The sequence below is a fragment of the Chelonia mydas genome, chromosome 26 (assembly GCF_015237465.2).
Source record: "Chelonia mydas isolate rCheMyd1 chromosome 26, rCheMyd1.pri.v2, whole genome shotgun sequence".
NCBI lineage: Eukaryota > Metazoa > Chordata > Testudines > Cheloniidae > Chelonia > Chelonia mydas.
In genome coordinates this window covers 9,250,566-9,275,664 of record NC_057859.1, presented here as the reverse complement: position 1 = coordinate 9,275,664, position 25,099 = coordinate 9,250,566, and the positions used below count along the sequence as shown (strand labels likewise).

General features: G+C 42.1%; 1 protein-coding gene across 7 annotated transcripts in view; it reads left to right on the top strand.

Annotated features, from left to right (window-relative positions):
- LRRTM4 (leucine rich repeat transmembrane neuronal 4) overlaps positions 1-25,099 on the top strand; it is a 964,988-nt gene that overhangs the window by 268,301 nt on the left and 671,588 nt on the right. Inside the window, exon 2 of one of the 7 annotated variants that reach the window (XM_043536296.1) lies at positions 7,499-7,612. The exons of the other annotated variants lie outside the window; for them this stretch is intronic. The gene's annotated coding sequence lies outside the window, so the exon portion shown is untranslated. The remainder of the gene's footprint in view (positions 1-7,498; positions 7,613-25,099) is intronic. 7 annotated transcript variants of the gene reach the window in all.

Below are 25,099 nucleotides of genomic sequence, written 5' to 3'. Positions count from 1 at the left end.
CCACTGTCACCTTAGGTCTGTATAGATCATAACCTTAATTTCTCAAGACTCCGATGGTTTTTACTGCAGTTCATAACCTTCTGTTGGAGTGCTGTCTTACTGAGACTGTCTCTTGATTGCCCCAGCTTTTCTGTCTGGTTGGTTTTACCATTGTATGTTTGTTTTTGTTTTTTAAAAAAGTGCTCCAGGTGGTTGGAGATATGTTTTGCTTTCCTCTTTTGGGATAATGCTGTTCCAAAGATCTTAGAGCACCTGTTTGATACAGGTTTCAGAGTAGCAGCCATGTTAGTCTGTATTCGCAAAAAGAAAAGGAGGACTTGTGGCACCTTGGAGACTAAGCAATTTATTTGAGCATAAGCTTTTGTGAGCTACAGCTCACTTCATCGGATGCATGTTTGATACAGATGTTTGTGTACAGCTCCGACTGCCCCACAAGTGAAGTGAGAAAAAGGAAAAAACATATTTGTTTTCTACCTACTGAAAATGCAAAGGGAAAGCACTGCACCCTGTTTCTCCCATATGCTGAAAGACACACACACTGAATTGCATGTATTCAGTGTATTCTGACACCAGCATTCTGTGCCTTCCAGATAATTTCTGAGTCTGGCAACAGCAAATGGTGATTTCTTGTCTTGCTTTTTTCTTGACTTTGTGTTCCTGAAATCATAATTACTACAATCTTCAGCAAATTTGTGCTTTAAATGAAATGTTCAGTACCTTTATAAACTCACAAGGAAAATGTTTCCAAGTTCATAAATAGTGCTGTCTACATCTCTAGGCACTTTGCATTCTAAGTAGAATAGGATGTGGCTTATAGAATAAGAATAGGCTCTGTGTTTTGCATCAGCATTAACACAATTTGAGTATCTTTCACCATTTCTAACAAATTATATTAGGATGTGCATCCTTAGATACAGGTGGGAAGGCATGTTAGATGATCTGTCATATTGGCATGATAGTTTAAGTACTGTAAGCAGGTGACGTTTTGACCCTGCTCCTAATATTTCACACAGACTGAATATGGTCCAAATTTACCTCCCTCCAGGAATTTTCTTTATGGTTAGTTTGGTTGGCAAAAAACACAAACCTCAGCCTGATCTTCCTCCTAAAGAACCACCTCAGCCTCTACCCTTAATTCCATCTGCCTTAGAGCTTTTGTCTCTCCACCTTTTGCTAGTAAGGCCCACCTGATCTGGCTGCCAGTGTGAGTCTGAAGAATGTCTCTACCTTGTCGTGCAGAGTATGGAACCTGACATGTCAAATCAACAATAAATAAGAAATGTGTAGAGGGTGGGTATATCATCTTTTTATTAAACCAACAAACCTCTTGGGACTCAAAGAGGTCCCTCCTTTTAGTGTTGCTGAAGAAGAGAAACAATAAAAGATGAGGACATAGGTTAGTTGGTGATGGGGGAAACCTCAAAAGATCACGGTCTCTGAGGTAGGGAAATGCTATTATCTGCATTTGACAGTTGGGGAACTGAGGCACGGAGAGGCTAAGTGAGTTGCCCAAGGTCACACAGGAAGTCTGTAGCAGAGTAGCAAATTCAACCAGGGTCTCCTAGGCTGGCACTTGAGCCCACTGGGGGCTCATTCTTTGTCAGCATTAAATTCATGCTCAGGAAGAATTTAGAAGGAAACAATAGGCAGCTTGCTGCACTGATTCACTGTTCATTTGCAATCCGTCCTGAAAATAGGTCCATGCTGTCCTGGCATAATGAATAAAAAGCCAGTTGATGAATTGCACTGATGGAAAAAAATATTAAAAGTTCCGTGTTGCACCACTGTTGCTGGAGATACACTCACTGCTCTGGGAATTGAAGACTACGCAGCTAGGTTATCAAGTGATTTCCATATATTATCCTGGAACCTCCAGGGGCTTTGCATGAGAGGCAGGCAGGCAAATAACAATTGCAGAGCGGGGGTAAAAAAAACCCAGACATGGATGCTTCCATTAGATTGTTAAGATTGCCACTCTATTTATTAAATGCTTTAAAAGAACGTTGCAGGAACCAGGTACTGAATTAAACTGACAGCAGCAACAAAATTTCCAAATGTGGCTGTTAACTCCCCAGTCTTATTTCATCCATCTGTGCCTAGATAATAAATTCCCTCTCACCGCAAAGTGTAGACACCTCTGTGACCTCTTACCCACTACATATATTTTAATTCTATTAGCAAGTGACACACAATCTTCTGCTTTATCATTGAGATGTAGTAGTTATTTGGATGAGGAATAATAATAATGCCATCTCCAGAAAACCAGGACACTGAGAGTGGAGTAGATGGAGTTTTGTAGTTGCTTGTACATATTTATGAAAGCTATCTTATTATTTTTTTTATCGGTGATGGATACAATCTGTGTTGACGCCTAACTAGATTAAATGCAATACTGTGGATATTCTGCATGGATGCATTGCATAGTCTGGTAGATGGTGAGCAGGCTGAAACATAAGGTAATAAACTCCTGTACAACACAGTTTGGCTTGTTAGTGTCAGACTCCACTCCGTCCACGACAGGGAGAAGATAACAAATAAATGCTGACAGGTGTGAAATAAAAGTACTGCATTATGGTTTTGATTCTTCACTCACTCCTGGGGAAGTTTTGCCAGACCGAGGATCTCCAGATATTTTGAACAAGGGCAAACCGCGTTAAAGTTAGAAGTGGATTGAAGAAGAATAGGTGAATGGTAGTATAGCTGTGAGGCTGGATTTCATGTTTTGGATACCCCTGGCTTTTTAATAATAAAGTAATATTGACATTGATACTTGGGAGACACTTGCCCAGGATCACTTAAAATAGAGCGAAGTCCTGTGTGATGGTCCCCTGCATTTTGAACTTGCTCACCGACAAGCCGAAGAGGACAAGAGGCGCAGGAGGAAGGAGCGGCTGGTCTCCAGTCATGGTAAACAGCCTCCTGCCGAGCCTGAAAACATCTGCCCTCATTGTAATAGAACTCATGGTTCAAGGACTGGCCTTATATAACTCCCATGGAAGATGATCATTCTTGGTAACGAGTGTTCACCCATCATCATCACCCCTGGCATAAAAGAGCATACAATCCTGTACTCCCATGTCCCTCCTATGTTTTCAGAGGGACTACCTGTTTGTTTTTTAAGTAATATTATTTGAATTATAGTAGCTCTTAGGGGCTCCAGCAAACATCTGGGGCCCTTTGTGCTAGGCACTGTACAGGCACTTGAGATGTGTCTACACTGCAATTGGGGTGTGTGATTGCAGCAGCGCATGTAGACGTACCCAAGCTAGCTTTGGTCTAGCTGGAGTGGGTACTGAAACAGTGAAGCTGCACCAGCACGGGCTTCATCATTGGCTACTCTCCTGAGTAATTACCCAGATCAAAGCTAGGGTATGTCTACAGATGCTGCAGTCTCACCTTCAACTGCAGAATAGACCTACCCTAAGTAGGAGACTATTCCTGCAAGGAAGAACACACAACTGAAGAGACAAAAAGGTGGGAGAAAGGGAAGTGTCATTTTGTGGGCTGAGCACTGCACTGGAGCTCAGGAGTTGTGGTTACTATTCCTGATTCTCCCACTGACGTTGGGTTAGTCTCACGACACCTCTGTTTCTTCTCCCAGCCATTGCTTCTCTTTGCTATTTAGACTGTGTGCTCTTTGGAGCAGGGACTCTCTCTCATTACGAATGCACGTGTGCATTGACTAGCACGATAGGGCCGTAATCTCGGCTGGAGAATAGAAGTACTACTGCATTAGGACTAATAAATAATGTGTTATAATTATATTAGATGCTGTTAAAAGCACAAAGTAAGAACAGTCTTTGCTCCACAGAGATTGAATGTAAATTGACTAGACAAAAGTTGGGAGAAAGAAAGCATTGTTTTCCAGGACTTTATTTCTTCCTTGTTTGTTTTTATTTTAAAATAATTGTTTGGTACCCTGAGTCGACGAGCTGGGTCACCTAATGGAATTATTGTTCTGTCAGTCGCCTCACTCTGGGGCAACATACAATAGCAAGACACACTTGCCTCTTCATGCAAAACAGGACTCCAGGCATCATTATTTCATTACAGAGAATTAATGTTACTCTGTTTTACAAGCTGGATTTTAATGCAGTCTGGCAGATTGTGCTTGTATTTCTCCTCTAAATGCACATCCCGTTACGGCTGTCCTACCGCGGATCTAACGATATTCTAGGAAAGGCTGTTCCTTAGGATGCTGATGTGGGAGATGGGCCACATCATTTAAAGTGGATATACATGGACCATAATGGTGTATCCTACTTAGCTGCTCTTTCCCTAATTATGTCCCCAAGTCAGAGGTTGACCATTTTTCTACCACTGCTACTGAGAGTGAAAAATTCAAAATTACTTTCTACTCCAGAGGTTTTGAAGAGGGATTTTTTTTCTTTCTTCAAAAGGATTTTGTTTTCCCCCCACTTGCCCTTTTTTAACATTTTTGCTCCCCTGGGAAACGGGTGAGGGTGGGGTCAGTGAAAGAAGGAAAACTGCAAACAGGAAATGTGAAAAATGAAAGCTGTGAATTCTTTGCACATTTTTTTACTACTTTTCCCCTTCGATCTAGTGTATTTCCTCATTCTTTGGATCTCTGCAAGCTGGAAGCAGAGCTGGCCTGAGGACAATTCCATTTTGCAACAACTTCTGGCGTCTTAAAATTCGTCCGGTTTCAGAGTAGCAGCCGTGTTAGTCTGTATCCGCAAAAAGAACAGGAGGACTTGCGGCACCTTGGAGACTAACACATTTATTTGAGCATAAGCTTTCGTGAGCTACAGCTCACTTCATCGATGCATTCAGTGGAAAATACAGTGGGGAGATTTATATACACAGAGAACATGAAACAATGGGTGTTACCATACATGCTGTAAGGAGAGTGATAACTTAAGATGAGCTATTACCAGCAGGATGGGGGGGGGAGGGGGGAGAAAGCGTTTTGTAGTGATAATCAAGGTGGGCCATTTCCAGCAGTTGACAAGAATGTCTGAGGAACAGTGGGGGAGGGAGGGGGAATAAACGTGGGGAAATAGTTTTACTTTGTGTAATGACCCATCCACTCCCAGTCTTTATTCAAGCCTAAGTTAATTGTATCCAGTTTGCAAATTAATTCCAATTCAGCAGTCTCTCGTTGCAGTCTGTTTTTGAAGTTTTTTTGTTGAAGAATTGCCACCTTTAGGTCTGTAATCGAGTGACCACAGAGATTGAAGTGTTCTCCGACTGGTTTTTGAATGTTATAATTCTTGACGTCTGATTTGTGTCCATTTATTCTTTTATGTAGAGACTGTCTAGTTTGGCCAGCGTACATGGCAGAGGGGCATTGCTGTATGGGAACAAAAAACTGTCGAAATGTTTTCATGAAACACAATTTTGTTGAAAAGTCAAGTTTTCAATCCAAGTTTCTCTTTCTGGTCAGAAGTGACCATCCTCGAAACCCCTGGCTCTACTTCCTGACCAAGTCTCTGGCTCACCCATTGGCTCTGGGATTCGGCTTCTGATCACTGGCTCTGACCCTCAGCTCTGTTCCCAACTACGCTCCCGGGTGTCCCTTGGCCTTGATCCGAGACTCTAGCTCGGCTCTCCTCTAAGCTCCAGGTCTGCCTACCCTGAGAGCTCTGACCATTAGGCATGACTGCCCATGTTCCGGTCGTGTCCCTGAGAGAAATAGGCTTCCAAGGGAGGTTGTCGAATCCCCATCATTGGAGGTTTTTGAGAACAGATTGGACAGACAGCTGTCCGGGATGATCTACGTTTACTTGATCCTGCCACGGTGCTGGGAGCTGGACTTGACGACTTCTTGAGGTCCCTTCCTGCTCTACGTTTTTATGATTTTATGCAAATCTTGAGGCATTTCAGAGCCTATGGTTGGGGCTTTCAAAGGAGCCTAAGAAAATTAGGGCTTGTCGATGCTACAGAGCCTTTGCTGCTATAGCTATGCCGGCAAAGCCCCCTGGTAGAGATGCAGTGGATGCCAGCAAAAGGAGTTCTGTTGAGATAACTATACACCTCCCTATACAACATTAGCTGTGCTGTCAAAAGCGCTTTGCGCAGGATAGTTGTCTACGCTGAGTGTGTTGCTGGCATAACGATGTCGGCAAGTGGGTGTGAGTTTTTAAATTTTTTTCCCACGCTCCTAGCCAACACAACGATGCCAGTAAAACTGTGAAATGTAGACCAAGCGTGGCTTACTTAGCGTCCTTTTCAAATCCCAGCAGAAGTCTCGGTGAAAGTCAACGGGACTTTTGGAAAATTTCTCGCCTTTGGGCGAGGCTTTCAAAGACTCAAAGTGGGGAGTCAGGCACCAGATGCCCTTTAACTTGCAATGGGAATCAGGTACCAAAATTGCCCTTTGTGCCTTCAGTAACTTCCCCCTTTACGTTGAGCATCCTGGCTGTGCTTACTAAATCTGATGAGCTCTTTTTTTCTTTTTTTCCATGAATATAAGCGAATTAGTCCAACCCCGTATTAGTGTAGGAAAATCTCTCATCTTTTCAACCTTGTAAGAGGCTAGCTGAGTCCCACTTTGCACCTGGTGCAAGGAGGCTGTGAGCTTTCGGTTAAAACCCAGTTTTAGGCCACTGGAAACCACCTCTTTGCTGCTGGGAGAGACGTCAGAGGAGAATCACCACCTGTGACTCTGCAGCTCAGCAATCAAATAGTTTAATCATAGAATATCAGGGTTGGAAGGGACCTCAAGAGGTCATCTAGTCCAACCCCCTGCTCAAAGCAGGACCAATCTCCAATTTTTGCCCCAGATCCCTAAATGCCCCCCTCAAGGGTTGAACTCACAACCCTGGGTTTAGCAGGCCAGTGCTCAAACCACTGAGCTATCCCTCCCGCCATTGGCAACCAGAAACTGGTTCCTGTGAAGGTGCTGAATATAAACCAGCAGCAGGGAGAGGGCAGGAGGAGCAAGACAGAGGAGCTCTTGTTTTCATTGTCTGCACTTTGGCTAAGAGAAGCCTTTTTTCATTATGAACGCTCGTTAAGGTTGGGATAGAAACTCTATATTGTGCCGTCTGAGCCTATCACTTGTTTTTATTTGGCTCCTTGGCAAACGCTCTTCAGTAGCAGAAAACAGGCTTCATGTTTTCTTCCCTTTGTTAAAACACACGTCATATAAAAAAAACATGTTATAAGGAGAATTTGTGTCAGAAAAAACTTGGAAGTCCTTGTGTTTGGAGAGTAGTTGAAGATGGGATTATTTTTTATTTCCAGCATGACCGAGATAAAAGAATACCAAGTCTCAGCAGGTCAAGTGGAAAAAAGGAACACCAGCAACAAACTCTACCAAGGAGATCTTAATGTGTTTTCTTAAAGATTAAACGAAGGCTTTGGGTTTGTGGATGTTCATGCATGTGGGTGTGTACAAAAATAATATATATGAAAATCTTTTTTTTTTTTTTAAATTGGATTTATTCACCTCTCTTACACTGGAGTGAAACATGAATAATCAATGGATTTACACCAGTGTAAAATTTGAATCAGACCCGCTGTTTTCTTTCAGGCGAAGGAAAATGGATCTTCTTTCTCTTTTGATGCTTCAGCCTAGCTACGGAAGAAGGGGCAGCTACAGTGAAGGAAATGATACAAAGAGAAAGTAGAGGTTGAAGGTTTCAAGGTACTAACTGTTTCTTTGTTAGACTAACACACAGCACATATCACAGCATTATAAATTATAGGGCTCTGTCTGTATTCTCTCTGTGCAATGGGCGAGGATTTTTCATTTCATGCTTCATTCACAACCTACTAAGTGATTTCACAGAGCCGGCACCTATGCTTAGCACAAAGGGAAGAACAATAATATATATATTGCTGTTAAGCAGATTTGTCACAAATTCTATTTCCACTACAGCATCAGGACACCGAGGACTGTCTTCTTCCCTTGAAAGAAAAGGAAGAGGGGAGAGGGAGAAATGCCATGTGTTGAAAGGGTCTATCTAGGCACATTTGTGTTTTATTTATGGCACTGCATTTTCCATTGTAGACTACCACTTACCCGGTGCCAATGGTTTCTGTTTGTTTGTGCTTCAATCTGGACTGGAATAGCAATGTTTGGAGGCAGATTCTAAGCTTGCTTTTAAGTAACAGGATTTTGGTGGTAAAGGGAGGAGCCAATTTGTAAATTTGGACGCAAATTGGGTCTGAACTTCCTCTGCGTACACTTCAGGAGAATGACACGCGGTTGAATCACCGGACTGGAACTCAGATGACCTGGGTTCAGTTCCTGACTCTGTGTTGTGCTCAGATACTAGTTATGGGGGCCACATAAGAACCGAAGTAGAAAGAGTTGGGGTTTGGGCTCATTTCTAGTTCTGCTTGTAACACTAGTGGGAACCATGAATGGTGCTGTTCCAGATGTTCTTGCTAGTTATGTTTATCTCAATGCATATCAGTTAGATCTTGGGGAAAACATTATCATCAGCTGTGATGACCTTAGATTCTAATCATATTAGCCAGTAAAGCCTGTTCTTCTTCAAAAACAACAAGGAGTCCTTGTGGCACCAAGAACTCCTCATTGTTTAAGCTGATACAGACTAACATGGCTACCACTCTGAAACCTGTTCTTCAGTATCTCTCCAGGAAACGTACCCTGGAATTCTCTGTGCCACTCTCTGCCTTAATTCTCCAATCCATGCCTATGGCCTGTTGATACTCAATGTATTAATAAGATTAGGTAGGACTTGTTCTCCTGCCACATGCTGTAGGGTGCAAATTCCCCTGAAGACTGAGGAAACTAATGGTGAATAGAATGTCTGATTTTTATGACAGTACCATAAGGATTGTACCTTTGACTTCTTATCAAATCTCTGGTTGCAACGTGGAATTGCATTCCTGGGGCTGAACACAATTGTTTTTAAATTTGAAATGATCAGCAAACAATTAAAAATAATCAACTGTCAGGTAGAAAAAATGGTATTGCACACACAGCTTCTCCAACAGATAAACAGGTGAGTCACAGACCGCATATCTACACTGCAGTAATTGCTGCAATGGGGAAAAACGCTCTAAGCTGACAGGAGAGAGCTCTCCCGCCAGCTTAATAACTCCACCTCACACAAGAGGTGGTTGCTAGGTCGGAGGGAGACCGGCACTTACGTCACTGGTTATTCACACCCCTGAGCTACGTAAGTCATACTGAAGTAAATTGTAGCGTAGACATAGCCGGAGAAGTTAAGGCCTTGACCCTGCCAAGATTTAAATATGTGTTTCACTTTACCCACTCTTTATTGATGGCCCTACTCAGATTTCCTAAAGTTAAGCACATGCCTAAGCCTTTGTAGAGATGAAGATCTAAGTGGGCAAAGAGCCAGTTAGTGGAAGAGCAGAGGGTAAGACCCCCAGGAGTCCTGGCTCACTCCTAGACGACATCTCTAATTCTGATATGCACACATGCAAACCAACTGTTAGCTTGCAATGATTTATTATGCTCTTGAACTAGAAGAGATAGCTCAGGAGCTTTGATATTAACAGAGGTGCAAGGAACAGTAAATAGAGAGTTCAGAACACCTGGGAATTTGCACACTTCAGGGATTTGATTTTCATTTACACTGAAGGCCCTTTACACCAGTCTGGCAGTGCAAAGGGGCCATAAGGTAGCTGTGGAGAACAAAAAAAGAGGACAGATTTGAAAGGACTTATCATACCAAACAAACAGACTTGGAGAACCTCAAACAGATCAATAAAACATTAGGATTTAAGAGGCATCTTTGTAATCTCTTGCTACGGGGCCCTCTATCCCTTTGTATTACTCCTGATGTTTTGTTTCATGATAATGGGATTCTTTGCAAATAGGCAAAGACATTGTTTCACTAAAAGCAAAGAATGAAACAAAACGGGTTGTGTCATTTTGTTTGACTAGAATGGCTAATATGCTTTTCTGACAGAGTGAAGTTTTCCAGTTGCATTAGGCTGCCTATGGTGGGCACTGTTTCCAAGGGTGAGGACTTACTGGTCCTTGACTTCCTCCACTTTGGAGTTTGTCCTGTTAAAGGGACTGTTTCCCAGCAGCTGGGGGCCCCTTTAACCTGACAGAACCAAGCAGCTATCATCAAATCCGTTTTGCAACTGGCAGCTGTGTCTTTCTCTTCTTGCTGGTAGGCACCTGTTGTCTTTCCTTTCTTATTGCTAAGGAGATGGCTGTTACACAAGTGTTTGAGATCTTTCTGTGTGTAAATAGGCTAAATTCCAGAAGATGACATTTAATATATAGTTCTTGGTGGGGCTGCTGAGAAAATAGCATTGCTTCCTTGTGGAGAATTTTAAGGGTTCTGGAATTTTTCATTCTAATACAGAAAAAAAGACTTTTTTCTCTTTGTGGTGTTTTTTGTTTTTGTTTTTGTTTTTTTCCATGAAAACTTGAGAAAAAGAGAGAGACCCTCTGACTCAGCCAGCTTAAACCTGGGTTTCCCACATCCCAGGTGAATGCCCGAACACCAGCTCCCTCCCCTCCCCCATTACACCTGAAATTCTCATCCTGCACCTGAGAAACTTTCCCTGCAAAATTTTTCCTCACCACAGATACATTTCTGCAAAATGCTTGTCTTTTTCACCGATGGCAGTTGCTGGGTTTTGTACTCCCAGTAAAACTTGTGCACTGCAAATGGCTCCCTCTAGCAGCTCTTTGCATCGGTTCTTTGCAATGGCACCTCCTTATCGAAACATCATCAGGAGTGACTAATTATGACAGGTGTGCATTTTTTGGATGAAGAAACGGCTCTGTTTGTCGTCACTAACACATCAGTGTCATCTCTGGGTGCCCTGCCCACTGAAAATACAAAGGGTCAGGATGAACAACAAAATACAGTAAATATGCTACAGCCATTTCTGATAACCGCACTTCGGAGTACAATGAGTCCCAGTGACACATCCGCTCTTGCTTAAAAACAGTGATTTGGAAAGCAGCAGTGCCCCTTTGATATGCACTTTTGTTATGGTTGGAGACGTACAGATTATATGGTGCCGGTCCCATTATTGTACGCCGGCAGGTATTACAAGCAAGTTTATCCACTTACCCGACATAGTATTTTTCACACTTAAGGGATTTGATGTTCATTACACTAAAGCCTCTTTACATAACTCTGGCAGTGCAAAGGGGCCTTGAAGCAGGTATCCATTACTTTCACGCTCCCTGTCACGGTTTGAAGGCTAACTGCACTTTTACTCCCCCTCCATGGTCCAGTCCTGGAGTGGTCAGCCAGGTCTCAGGAGCCCTGCTATCACTCGTCTCTGGGTAGGGACCCTTATTCCACTGCTTTCTGACTCTGCACAGCCCCCTACCATACTCTGTGATATCCCCGACAAGCCAGTCTACTGGCCAGCGCCTATGTGTTCGTTTCTCTCCGAGGCTATGGACCGTGTAATGCCAACAGCTGGTAGTCACCATACAGCTCTCTTAGTAATATATTTATTCTTAAGATAAAAGCGTTACAAGAAAAACAGATTTAAAAAACCCAGATTTCCCTGCACACTAAACATGCCAGGAAACAAACATCAGTCTTGGGAGCTCTAGTAGGCCCAAGTCCTTCCAACCCTTGGGCAGGATAGGGCCCCCTTGGACAAAAGTTCATGTCCATTTGCTGGATCAGAACGAGGGCCCTGTGTTAATTTAAACTCTCCTTTATTTACGAAAAGCCCTTTATTTGCCTATCTGGTCTCTGGAAAATGCAGTTTGAATCAGTATACGGCAGCCACCCCAGGAGGTTGTACCTCTCTGGAGTCATTTGCTGTTTCCCATACAAGCATTAATCACCCACTACTGTTTCTAATTCTGGGAGGAGCTGTGGTACACCTCCCCCCAAGGAGTACGATTAATAAATTTACTACAGTGGTCCCCAAAGATATTGCATGGGATTGCGATATCTGTCACACTCACATTAAGATCCTTTTACGCAGCCAGAGTGATATAAGGGTGTTGCATTTTTTTGCTCTCTGCATAACATCAAGAATGAAGTGGGGACGTTTTGGGTTGCAACAGTTTATTAACTTTATGCATACAAGACCGAGCTACATATATGCGGTTGCTCTGTTAGGATCAAGCGGCTTCCGAGATAGAAGACAGGGAGGCCCACTAGAGAGAAGGGTCCCAAATAATTTAAAGGGACACTACTCAATTCCTATGAACGACAATGGGGTATTTGTGTAATGGGGAATTCAGGCCATGATCTTACATCTGATGATCTTTCAGATATTTACAAACATTACCTAAACCCCATGATACATCTGTAAGATAGGTAAGACCCATGCTATAGAGGGATGGCCTGAAATACAGCATGTGCGTCTCTCTCCATCTCTCCTGATGAGGCTGATGCACTTTGCATAAGATATATGAATAGTCGTATATTCTCTGTCACAAAGGAAGAATGGCTCTATAGCTTGGAGACAGGCAGGAGAGGCAGATTCGGATCCCCTCTCCAAAGAGGGGATTTGAGCCTTGGTCTCCCTCCTCCCAGGTGAGGGTCCGCCCCAACCACTGAACTAAAGATTATAAGCTTGCGGACGCGTTTTATGCATCTAGCCCTTTAAACGTGGCCAGAAACAAAACATTTCTGGACGGATGACCTGTTTCCTTCAAGCCAAAATGGCATTGTCTGGTTCACTAATTTTTTTTTTCTGAATTGTTGGGTTGAATTGGATTGGCTCCAAACCAAGGTGGTTTTAGTTTTGTTTTTTCTCTGATTTCCCAGAGCTGTCAGTGAACTGAAAAATCAGCTATTTGCCCAGCTCTAGTTGGCAAGACTGGAATCTAGCTCTAAGACTTCTGCTTCTCAGTCCTTTGTTCGCATTCCCTCCCCAGTTGTATCCATTGTCCGTTCTCTAGTTTAGCTCAAAAGAGTGAATTTAAGATGTTCTTAAAGACTACAATGCCCTTGTGAAGTTCAATTTCTACCTTTTTTATTTTTTATTTTTCTCCTGGCAGATATTTTCTATTCATACCTCTCCACTGCCCTGTTCCTCTTTCTTATAACCCGCAAGTATTCAGAATCTAACCTCTATTTGGGAAGAACAACTGGGTTACTTTGGTGTACAACATCAGTGCTATTTAAAAAAAAAAAAATGCTTGCTGAACATGTTGCTCAGACCCTGTTTCAAAGACCGAACTTTGATGTCTTTCTTATCTCCTCAGTCCATCCCCCACTTAGCTCAAGGAGCCAGAAGTTCAAATCCATTCTTGAAATAACTTTTTGTCCCCCTACTGCCAGAGCTGTTTGGTTTTTTTCTTTTGAGGAGTGGGGGGCGGGGAAGGAGGGGAGTTGTTTTTTGACCCCTGGATTCTGAAAGGTTTTTCTCTGGCATGTAAACAATTATCTCGAGAAATGTGGCAGAGTGTTGTCATAGGAAAGGCGAAGAATTGAGTGTCTTCAGCCTGAGTATAAATCAATGAGTTGCATATGAAGATTTGAGCCATCAGATTTGCATAATGAACATTTTATGCCACATTATAGGCACCTGGTTTACAAATTCACTGAGTGTTTCACCACTGTTATCAGCCATTATAGGAGAAAGTTAAACATCCAGAAGAGAATATTTTGGGAAGCAATATAAATGGGATTTTTTTATTGTATTTTTAACAGATTTTCATGAAACGTCTCTCCCTTCATTGAGGGTTCTCTCTGTGGCCCAATCTCCCAATTTTCTTAGGATTTGTATCCGAGCCTCTTCTAAGGTTACTGTACCTCGGGCAGTATGAGAGGCAGTTTGGCTTTAGGGATAGGATATCTGATCGGATACCAGGATACGTGACTTCTGTGCCTGGCTCTGTCACTTGCCTCTGTTTCCGCTCCCACTCATTGTCTATTTACATTATAAGCGCTTCAGTGTAGAGGTGGGCTCTTATGTGTAGTATGGCATGTAGCAAAAAAGGGTTTTGATCTCGGTGCCACTAGGCACTATATAGGGGGAGATTTTCAAAGGGAGAAATGGGAGGTAGTTGCCTTTGCTCCCATGGATGTCAAGTGAGGGCTGGGCACCTTATTGTCCTCTGGGCTTCTGAAAATCTCTCCAATAATACACTATTGAGTCATCCAATCCAAATCGCAGGTTTTATTAAATACTAGGTAGCCGTCTGTTCCTGGAGGGGCCAATTAACTTGCATCTGACCTGAGTCCCAGTACCTTAACTACCTAAACATCCTCCTTTCTATAGTCTCTTCACTTAACATGTAGCAAATTTCAGTGTTGTGTGTCTCTCTCCTCCTTATGCTTCACTCAGTAAATCAATAGCGGCTGCAGAGATGCATTCCATTATCTCTGCAGTTCCGTTCTATGGCTTTTGATATACGGTGTTTGCTACTGTGATTCATGTTGTCATAATGTCTGTTCATGAAGCTTTCAAATTTCGGGCCTTTGCAGAATAGGCATTTATAAATTACAGTGCAGGATGGATGCATCGTGGGTACTTGGATTTTCAAATAAATGGGGTCACTTTACGAGAGAGATCTTTGAAGAAGAGTAGCCTCCTGCCCATGAATGCACTCACTTCAGAACAATTAAAGGCCATGGTTTTCAGAAATGTGTCGTTACATTGGATGCCGCTATTTATTTATTTATTTTTTTGGCTGTCCAGCTTGACACCTTTAAAGAGGCCTAATTGTCAGATAGCGCTGAGCCTGCCCTCTGAAAATCGGGTCCGTTTAAGGCGTTTCAAGCTCAGCATCCAAAATCACTAGTCATCTTTGGACAACTTTGGCTGTCGCACCAGCACCTGTTTAATTGTTGGAATTGATCTGCACTGCATTGTATGCATTCACCAGGTCGGATCTCATGGTTTTGGATTCTGTCTCATTCCTTATATTCAGAAGCATGGTGCAATAAATTTTAGAGCACCAGAGTGATCACTTTAGATAAGCTATTACCAGCAGGAGAGTGGGGTGGGGGGAGAGAAAACCTTTTGTAGTGGTAAACACCCATTTTTTCATGCTTTGTGTGTATAAAAGATCTTCTATACTTTCCACAGTATGCATCCGACGAAGTGAGCTGTAGCTCACGAAAGCTTATGCTCAAATAAATTGGTTAGTCTCTAAGGTGCCACAAGTACTCCCTTTCTTTTTGTAGATCTGTATGCTGACTCGTGATACTACATCACCTGGGAATAGTAGCATTTTAATTATACGTTAGGGCCATTCTAAGCCATTGCCTTCTCCTCTGCAGGCAGCCTCCTTTTCATCTCCTGCAAAACTGTCCATCACGCACACAACTCCTTGTGAGAAAGTTGCTACAAAGAGCTATGCCGGTAGCAGCAAAGGGTGTGACAAACCTTCCTGCCTGGTGTCAGTGTAGAAAAACCCATTCTGGTGCTGTGTGCCAGCATTCACAATTCTGATGTTTCATGCTTTTCTCACAAAGGACCATATCAAGTGGATTGTTTACATCCTTTGTAAAATAGTCTTCGTGATATAGAAGAGGTGGGACTTTCCATGTAGTGAATGCAAAGGGACTTTTTAAATTAAGGGCGCTGGACACTGACACACCTTGTGCTTCTCTAACTCCCGGACTTTAAACACACGCTGTCTTGTTCAGTGTCTCCTAAAATCCTCACCTGTATTACACAGTCATGGAAAAGGTTACTGACATAGTATTATCAGGCAATATGGTCTAATGGTTAAATGGGCCCCAATTCTGCAGTAGAATGCAGGTGAGCTTTTACATCAGCAAAGGCTTCCACTGAAGTTGATGGGTCTCTGTGATGGTTTAAGGGCCAGCACGTATAGGTCCTGTTGTAGGACTGGAGCCAAGACTGGAACCTTGGAGCTGCCTTCTGGCAGCGGGGAGTTGTGTGGCTTTAGACAAATTCCTTAATCTTTCTGTGACTCATTTCATTTGTCTATAAACTAGGTATGACAATCTTTATCTATTGTAATGTTCTGGTGAGGGAGTATATGTACCCTTGGTTTCTACCGTATGATCAGCCAGCCAAAGTTAAGTGTGTGTGATGATATCGGCTCTAATGAATGGCCCACAGAAGCCAATAAATCACACTGTTGTTGCAGCCAAATGAGATCTGGCAGCCAACTGACCTTTATATGACATAGCATCTGCCTGCCTCTTTGGAAGAGGAGGCTCCAGTTTTATTCCTGGTGATGACATGAAATTTTTTGCCATGGAATCACTACACAACCCAATACCGGTGATGAAAGGCTCCGTTAGTTAACGTTTCTCAACCAATTGGGCTCCTCGGTCAAGAGTGCTGAGCTATTAAAAACCACCGGTTCCCATGATCTTGAATTCTTTTTCGGCTTTGAAAAGTTTAGTTGCTCTAAACCACAAAGTTGCGTAGCTTATTTTAAAACTTGACACAGTCTGCTACTATTTTTAGCAACGTGACACAACTTGCCCCAGTCCCAGTTTGCACACCAGTGTTTCTCAGCACTTTTTAGATGACCTAGATTGCACGTTTCGTTATCAGGAAAATGAGTAATCATGTGGAAGTTAGAAACTAAAAGGCTACTTAAGTGAATAATTCAAAATCTTGCTGTGAATTTGTACAGTGAATAACTGCTTGAACAATGGAAATGCTGTAGGCCAGATCCTCAGCTGATGCAAATCAGCTTAGTGCTGTTGAGTAAAGCGGGTTGGAAAATTGTCGTCGAAGCATTTTCCAATGGAAAACTGTTCTTTTGGTGAAACCAAATTAGTTTGCTAAATTGTTGCAATTTCAATGAAATGTTCGTTCTGAAAAGATGGGAATTCGTTGATGTCAAAGCATCCCATTTTGACTTTTTCAGAAAGAATAATTTTGATTTTATTCAAAACAACTTCACTTGAACATTTATTTTATATAAAAACAGTTGGAGTCAAAATCAAAATGAAATGTTTGGATTGACCTCAGACTAATCTTTTGGGTTTTGTGGGGAGTTTTTTGGGGGTTTTTTTTTTTTGAGTTTTATTTATGAAAAAGAATCAGAAGTTTGGCTTTTCATCTCAATTCAGGGTGACTGTTAGAAAATCTCCAATTTTCATGGGATGGAAAATCTGGTCTCTGATCAGCTCCACAATTGAGTTCAACAAAGCTACGCTGATTGATGCCATCTGAGGATCTTTCCTTTTGTTGTTTCATTGCCATCAAATAGTGGAACAGAAATTTGACATCCCTTGCAGCATTTTGGTAGACGTTATGAACAGACAACATTTCAAACAGTCTGGCAATGTTCTAGGCGTTGGGGATTAAGTTACAATGAAGGTCGCCTGGTGGGGAGAGTGTGTGACTTCAAGAAGCATGCGTTTGCTGTGGTCATAGTAAGATGATGATGGGTGTGGCATGAGTAGCAAGAAGGAGCTGACTCTGGCTGAAGCCGCTCGAAGAGATGGTGACCTTTGTATGGTATGATGAAGGTTTTTATTGTTGTGTTCCCTGTAACCTGAATGTGATACTGTTCTATAGGGCTGGTGCTCAGCATCTTTGCACTGGAATATTGCAAGGCTGGGGTAGTGGTCACTGTTCAAAGTCTAGTTCCCTCTAAATCTGATAGATTTCTGAATGGGAAAATATATTCATGAGTTAGTTTCCCTAATGCTTTCTGAATCTTGAGAAGAGATTGGGTGAAGTGGCAAGCCAAAGGCAATGTGGTTTATGTGCATCAGTGCTTATTTTATTTAAATAGGTGTATCTCAACAAAGGGATGTGGGGAAAAGCAGTACAAACTGGAGTATCCAGACCTTTATGTGAAAATGGCAAATGGTTGAAGCACTTCAATTAAACCAGTGCAGCTTTGTGCATGGACACTCATTTCAGTTTAAACTTGGTTTGTATCACTTTAGCTTTCATTGGTAAATTTACAATAAGAAGCTTACCTATAATCTATTAGTTTAAAACTAGCTTAGAGAGTCTACACACACATTGTACCACTTTATCTAAACTGATTTTAAATTAAGCCAGGGGGTAGACAAGCTCTTAGAGACTATAAACTATGCTTAGTTATTCAATCAGGTGAATGTAAACATATTGTATGCACCTCTCATGTAGATGGAATCTGAAAGCTTTTAACAGCAGAGATTGACAGCCGAGGTTTAAGAACAGATGTGTATCAGGAAATCTTGAAAAACACTGTTGACTGTACCTAAACCATCACAACTAATGAGTGACTGGAGTATTAATTGTTTGAATTTGATCTTTATTTGAGATCAGACAAGTTTCTTTGGCTCACTACCAGTCCCAACATAACATGGCATCCTTTTGTTTTCCCTCTCCCAGCCCGCAAACAATTATCTCAAGAATTTGTAAACCAGCATTACCAAAAAAAAGTAAGTTTGTCTTTATTTTAGTTTAAAAGTTAATTGGATAAAAAAGCATACAGTAGATTTTTTGAGCCTGAGCCTTAAAGCTTTCTCTAGGTGGTTGCTGCCATTTATACTCTCTCTCGATGAAGTTGCTTACCTACATATTGCTGCTCCTCTAGCCTGGTTGTAGCAAAGAATGTGATTGCAAACTTCTTCCTATATCCTATCAGTAACCTCAAACCACACAGGCCAAGGTTAAACTTCCTAAGAGGGACAAAGTGGGCAGTCTCTAATCAGCACGTATGTGGGATATGTTGGCCATAACCTTCTCTTATAATTCAAACCATAATTGGCTTTTTAGTTTAAGAAAAAATCAGTAAGTTTGTGTAACTGTTAGTGGTGCTGACCACCCTTTATCTTTGAACTTAATGGAACTGCAGATGTCAAGTACCTGAGAGTCAGTCCTTCAGCTTCCATCTGCCTTTCACTGTGTTGACTAGAAGCTGAAATGCAAGTACAGAAGCCAGTCATGCAAATATTTCAGAGTTATTTATCTAACCTCAGGTAATTCTGCAGCCCTCACACTCACAACCTGTTCTCACAAGATTCCCGATGTAATTCTCAGACTAAATGACTTAAGTATCCATACTTCCTGGTATCTAATGACATAGTCTGCAGTATAGAAGGTTAATAGCCGCAGTGTAGTGGGCTAAAGTCAGTGCTGGTACTCCAGATCTACACTGATAGGAGTTTTGAATCAGATTTAAGGTCAGACTGGGCATCCTCACTCCTTTTTCTGTCGTCGTCGTCGTCTTCTTCAGTTACACAATGGCAGACTGTATACAGTGTAATTTTCTTCACACGTTACAATGGACACCAGATGATTTGTCATATGGTGAATTTTTTACTGATTTACTATGTTCTGTATCCTTTTTACCTTATTCCTTTTTTTTTTGCTATGGAGTTAATTCTCATGAAAACGCAGTTTTTTCTGTATACTTGTTTCTAAGAAACACAAAATGCATTGACAAATAAGGATATTTTCCCTTCCTCTGTGGTGCTTGGATTGGGCTACTTTAGCCTTCTGGTTGACAATTGCTTTCTGCTGTAAGATTCAATTCCTCTTTCTCTCGTGCACACAAATCTTAATAAGAATTATTGGCAAGACAAGCTATACATACATTGCCACAGTATAAGAAAGAGACTGGTCCCTCAGAGATCTCCCGGAAACAGGTATGATATGCCTAGGAGTATTAGCACTGTGTATTCCTTATCCTGAGGAAGAATGCTATATAGTGCAATACCGGTCCTGGGTGGTGATAATAGCTAACTCTTGTATTGAACTTTTTATCAATGGATTCCCAAGTGCTTTACAAAAAAGGTTAGTATCTTTTCAACATTTTACAGGTGGGGAAACTGAGGCGCAGAAAGAAACTTTCACGGTCTCCCAGCAGGCCTGTGGCAGAGCTGGGAATAGAACTAAGGTCTTCAAAATCTCAGTTCAGTGCACTATCCATCAGGCTATGCCGCTGCTCCATTTTAGCCCACCTCCTGGTTTAACACATTACTGTAAAACATCCCCAAATGTATGGAGCATTGTTCTTTCACCTCTGGTAGAATACAATCTCCGTCATGCAAATTAATTTTATAGCTCCCTTACGTGATTGCTGCAGAAAAGGGGTTTGTGTCTGTCTATCTACAGAGGTCTAAAAGACTAGTGCATGCTAGTGCGGGAGGAAAATAATCTTTCCGAATTCACTCCTCATCCACCTTAAATCTACCCAATTACATATGCAATCAATAATGCCACACAGAAAATAGGCTCAAATGGCTGAATTATAGTTTAATGTTCTGTTGCCTGTCTGACAGCAAAGGGAAGGCTAAATCAATGAAGTAGTCAGTCCAGCAACAGTATTCATATTTCACTAGCCCAAAGAAACAACATTTACTTACTAGTCATGCAGCGTCTATTGTGAGAACCCCCCACAGCCACTTCAGCAATCAAGTGATGTATTGCTGTTAGATAGGGAGGCTCCGATTTTGCTCTGAGCTACAAAAGAGTAAATCCACAGGATGCTATCTCCACTGAAACTATTCTGCATGTGGATGGATGCCAGCACAAAATGAACCAGTCCCTCCCTTGAGGGGCTTTTAGTTTAAATCGACAAGACAGACAAAGCGGAAGAGGGGAAGGAGAGACTCCGGGAGTTGAAGTGAGAATGCTGAAGGTCACAGAGTAGGTCTGTGGTGGAGTTGGAAATAGAATCCAGGTCTCCGGGGTCATGCCGTCTCCTGGCACATGAGAATGAGACTTGGGCCTTACATTTGTAACTAAGCGTTATTAGTCATGTCCAAAGATCTACTCTTCCATTCGAATCCCCTAACTTACGTTTTTGGGGCAAGAGGCCATGTCGATCTCTGTGTTTGTACAGTGACCCTGATTCATGTCTCCAGGTGCCTCCACATCATAGCTCTTGAATGACATACCAACCACACAGGTACTCTCCTTCACCTAAGTGGTGATGGTTCTAAGAGTTTTTTCGAGGCTCCTGAGGTAATGAAATAGTCCCTTCTACCCACTTAGCGAGTCCTATGCTGTTCTGTCGTATCCCTTTGGCTCTTCCTGAGCCTTCTTAGACCTCCCCTAGAGAATCTCTTTGTAGTGTTATTTTTGTAAATGTCAGAGGCGCACACCCCCTTGAATCAACTCCTGCACTTCCCATTGCAGCCAGTGGGGGGACGCAATCTGTGCGTTGGAGGTCAGAGCTGGAGCCGAGGTTAGCAGTCCTCACTTTAAAGTTTTTGAGGTTAAAACGTCCAAGGAAGCGAGCTTGGACCTGGCTTAGAGCCAAAAAGCTTCAAAGTGAAGAATCCCAGGAATAGAACTAAGGTCTCCAAAGTTTCAGTTCAGTGCACTATCCATCAGGCTAGGAGGAGGATGTTTTCAACCTTTCACATCTGAAAGGGTCCACTGCAGTTCTAATTACAGTCTCCCATCAAAATAACCTCCCATAGAGAACATGTTGAACTGGGGCGGGGGGGGGCACGCGGGAGGGGCATGATTTCACTGTACACAGATAAGACAATTGATTGTGGTCTATAAAGCCACCAATTATAGATGATTTGCTGCTGGGTTTTTGTTTTGTTTTTTTTCGTTTTTTTTTTAATTCCCTTGAATATACCACAAAATACAATTCAGGTGACCAGGCACCATCACAGACTTTGTGTGGCTGAACAAATGGAAAGTTTTTTTAAAAAATCCCTGAGTCACCGCAACTCCAAAAGAGAGACAACCACAAGTGTTTAATTGCCATTGACAGATCGGGCCAATGAAGTGTCTGCGATGATTACATCAACAAAACGTTGGCTCTTTTATGTTCAGTGAACCAAAATTCCAAATTGGAGTATTGGGCCAATGAAACATAGAAATCAGTGCCTCTCAGTGGCTGGGTCATGATGCCTGCCAGAGGTCATGAAAGGCAACGAGAGGGGTTGTGAAAATGTTATTACACTCTAAAGCAAAGAAAAATCTCGTTCCCTCCATTGCTTGTGCAGCTTTACCCTTTGTGGTCAAGTATTCTCTGTCAGCCCCTTGAAACACACATCTGCGCATACACACATGCTTTGTAGGTGTATCATGGTTACATTATATTATTTACTTTTATAATCAAGGAGGCCGTGAACATATTTTCTTTTCGATAAGGGGTCACCAATCTGAAAAGGTTGAAAAACATTCATTATAAATCCTTAATGCATCATTCCTGGGGTCCCTGTATATCTTTATTGTTTTGTCCCCTCCATTTTTTAACATTAGCTGGGGAAAGGTCGTATTGAAATGAATAGTTCTACCCACCCTAAAAAAAAAAAGATTTATTCCCCACTATGTTGCCTTCACTTCCTCACAAGTATTGCAATTTAAAAAGTCAATTACGCCTCCCCTGTGTTTCATCTGCCCATTAGATGCTGGACTAGAGTGGCTGACCTTCTAAATCAGCTGGTACAAATAACAAGGCAACACATTGGGAGAAAACAAACTGGAATATTTTAGCCAACCTACAAATTGTCGGGATGCTGGGGTGTTTCGTGAAGAAAACAGACTTCCTTATAATGCAGTCTCAAAGGGTCAGAGCGCAGATTGATAACTTGGCCCCTCCTGCTGTGTGGATTGACAGGTGTTCGTGCATTATGAGATTACAGGGTATTTTGTTGTTAAGGTCAATGTTACATTTCCCCACCCTCACCCCCTCTAACATTTTATTCTTTCCATTGGAATTTTCAGCTCTCTTTTTTCCTTTAGGATTCATATCACATGCTGTTTAAAACTACAGAGGCTAATTTAATCAGGTAGTCTCTGGAATAATAGGAGAGTTATGCTAATTTTTAGATATTACCGTGTATCAGAGTGGTGTGGGGTTTGTTTTTGTTTGGGTTTTTTTGCTGGTGAATAAGTGTGCTTTTATTTTATGAGTAACTTGCTCTTTTTAATGGAGCCGAAATGGTTTCATTAATACATTACAAGCTCATCAAAAAAGGATCAGATAGAATCAATCTGTGAGCAAAGGTAATTGACACCATTGCAGCCAACTTTCATGCATTTCAGGAAAAGCCATGTACGAGAACCTATTTCCATGGAGGGGTCAGGGCAACTCGGCAGGGAACAGAAGGAAACATTACTGAGGCTGCTTCAAAGAAGTGTACAATATGATAATCTTCTATATTCATGGTTGCTGCTGAGGTTGACTCTTGTTTGCTGAGTCCACAGATTTGTACAGGGGCTCACCTTACATGGTTCACAGGCATGTGCCCTTATTCCTGCATTAGGCCTCTGAGCCATTGCAAATCTGCCCCAATGCGTTGCAGTATTTTTTTTTTATTTGCAAAAACTGCTGTAAATTACATGTTACATGTCCGTTCTTTGTTGCTGAGCTATAGAAGGTAATCTTTACCTGGCTGCAGTAGCAGACAGCTCAGGGTAAAATTTTCAAAAGTACTTAAGAGACTTCTTGTATGTTTACAATGTAAAAATATATATTAAAAAAAAACAACCCAAGCACAGTTTGGAGTCTCAGAGCCTGGGACTATGAACTTGGGCTCACGGGGCTTGCACTCTGGCACTAAAAATAGCAGTGTAGACATTCCCTCTCGGGCTCTGAAACCCAGCCAGTGGGGTAGGTCTCCGAGCTTGAGCTTGGACATCTACACTGCTGTTTGTAGCGCTGTAGCATGAGTCCACTCAGGCTCTGAGGTTTGCTGTTGTGGTTTTTTTTTTTTTTTTTGGCATGTGTTTGTATTGTAGATTTACCCCCCTCCCCCGCCTTCAAGGATCCTAAATCCCACTGCAAGTCAAATGCAAAATGCTGCCATTCCAGATCAGCAGGACTGCATGCTTATTTGGCATGCTTGAAATGACTGCAGGGCAGGACGATTGAATGAAGCGCAGGACGATTATTTTTTTTATTTGTATTGTCCTAGCACCTAGGACTCCGAGTGGTGCTAGGTGCTGTACAAACACAGAACAAAAAGAGAGTCCCTGCCTCAAAGAGCTTCCAATCTAGGTATGATGCCCATCAGCAGCATCAACGTAGACACCACTCTCAAGCCTTTAAAATATTGGTTTTTTTTAAGTCCTCCTTTCTCTGTGACGTTAAAACTGCATAATTAATTTCAAACCATGTACACCTTGGCTTCCTATCAACAAAGGTAAGCCTCCCAAGTATTTGTTCCTTAAGTACATAGAGGGAACTTGTCACTATGATGCTTGTAGGACACCGGTAACACTTGTATCTTTTAATAAACAAACATTCATGTGTGTGTTCAAAAAACATTGAGTTAGATTCCAATGATAAACAGTACTGAGCAGCTCTTCGTAATGCTTGCCTTCAACAGAGTTGGTTGTAAAGCCAAGTGATTTACCTTGCCTGAGGTGAAACAGAGAGAGAAAATTATGGAAACAAGGATAGGAATATTCATGGGCTTCCGTTGAGCGTCGTGCTGTGCAATGTTTTGTAGTAGAATTAGATCTTTTAGAAAGACTGAAATCAAATGCCAGTCCAGCATAGAACCTCAGATCAGCTGAATATGCCTGAGTTTGGAAGGGAATGTTTTGGAGTCCAAATCTGGGCTGAAGTGATCCAAAGCTGCATCTGCTGGATTGGGACTCAGGAGACCTGAGTTCTATTCCTGGTTCTGCCACTGAACAGCTGTGTAACTTTGGACGTATTACCTCACCTCTCTCTGCTTGTGTTTCTCCTCATATCTTTTTTATTTACCTTGTCTGTTTGTTCTGGAAATTCATTGGAGCCTAATGGAAAGAATGCTAGCTCAGGAGACCTGGCTCTGCCACTGGCCTGCTAGGTCATCTTGGGCAAATCACGTCTCTCAGTGCCTCAGTTTCCCCAGCTATCAAATGGGGATAAAGACACTGACCGGCTTTGTAAAGTACTTTGAAATCTACTGAGAAAAAGAGCTAGGTAATATTGGTCAGGGACTGTGGCTGTGGTCTGCACAGTGCCTAAAACAATCAGGTCCTGATAATCTCAGATTAGCATAATGCAAATAATAATTATTACCACTACTAGACCCAAGCCAACCCTGCCAGGTGTGGTGGGAAATCAGATGTGGATATAAACCTAAACCTAGACCCAGACCTTGCATCTCATCTCTAACAAAAACTAAAATCTCTCTATTTCTGTGAAGAATTGTTTGGGCTGTATGGTGGAAAATCAGCTCCTCCCAAAATGTTGCCTCTGCTAATCACCCTCTGGCTCTGCTTTCTGTCGGCAGGTGACAGTGCCTTCAAGCAGTCCTTCCCATATCTGTTGTGTTGTCTGTCCCGGGTCACATAAGCGGTAGCCATTCTCTCATCGCCAAACCCCTTCTGGAATAGAACGAGT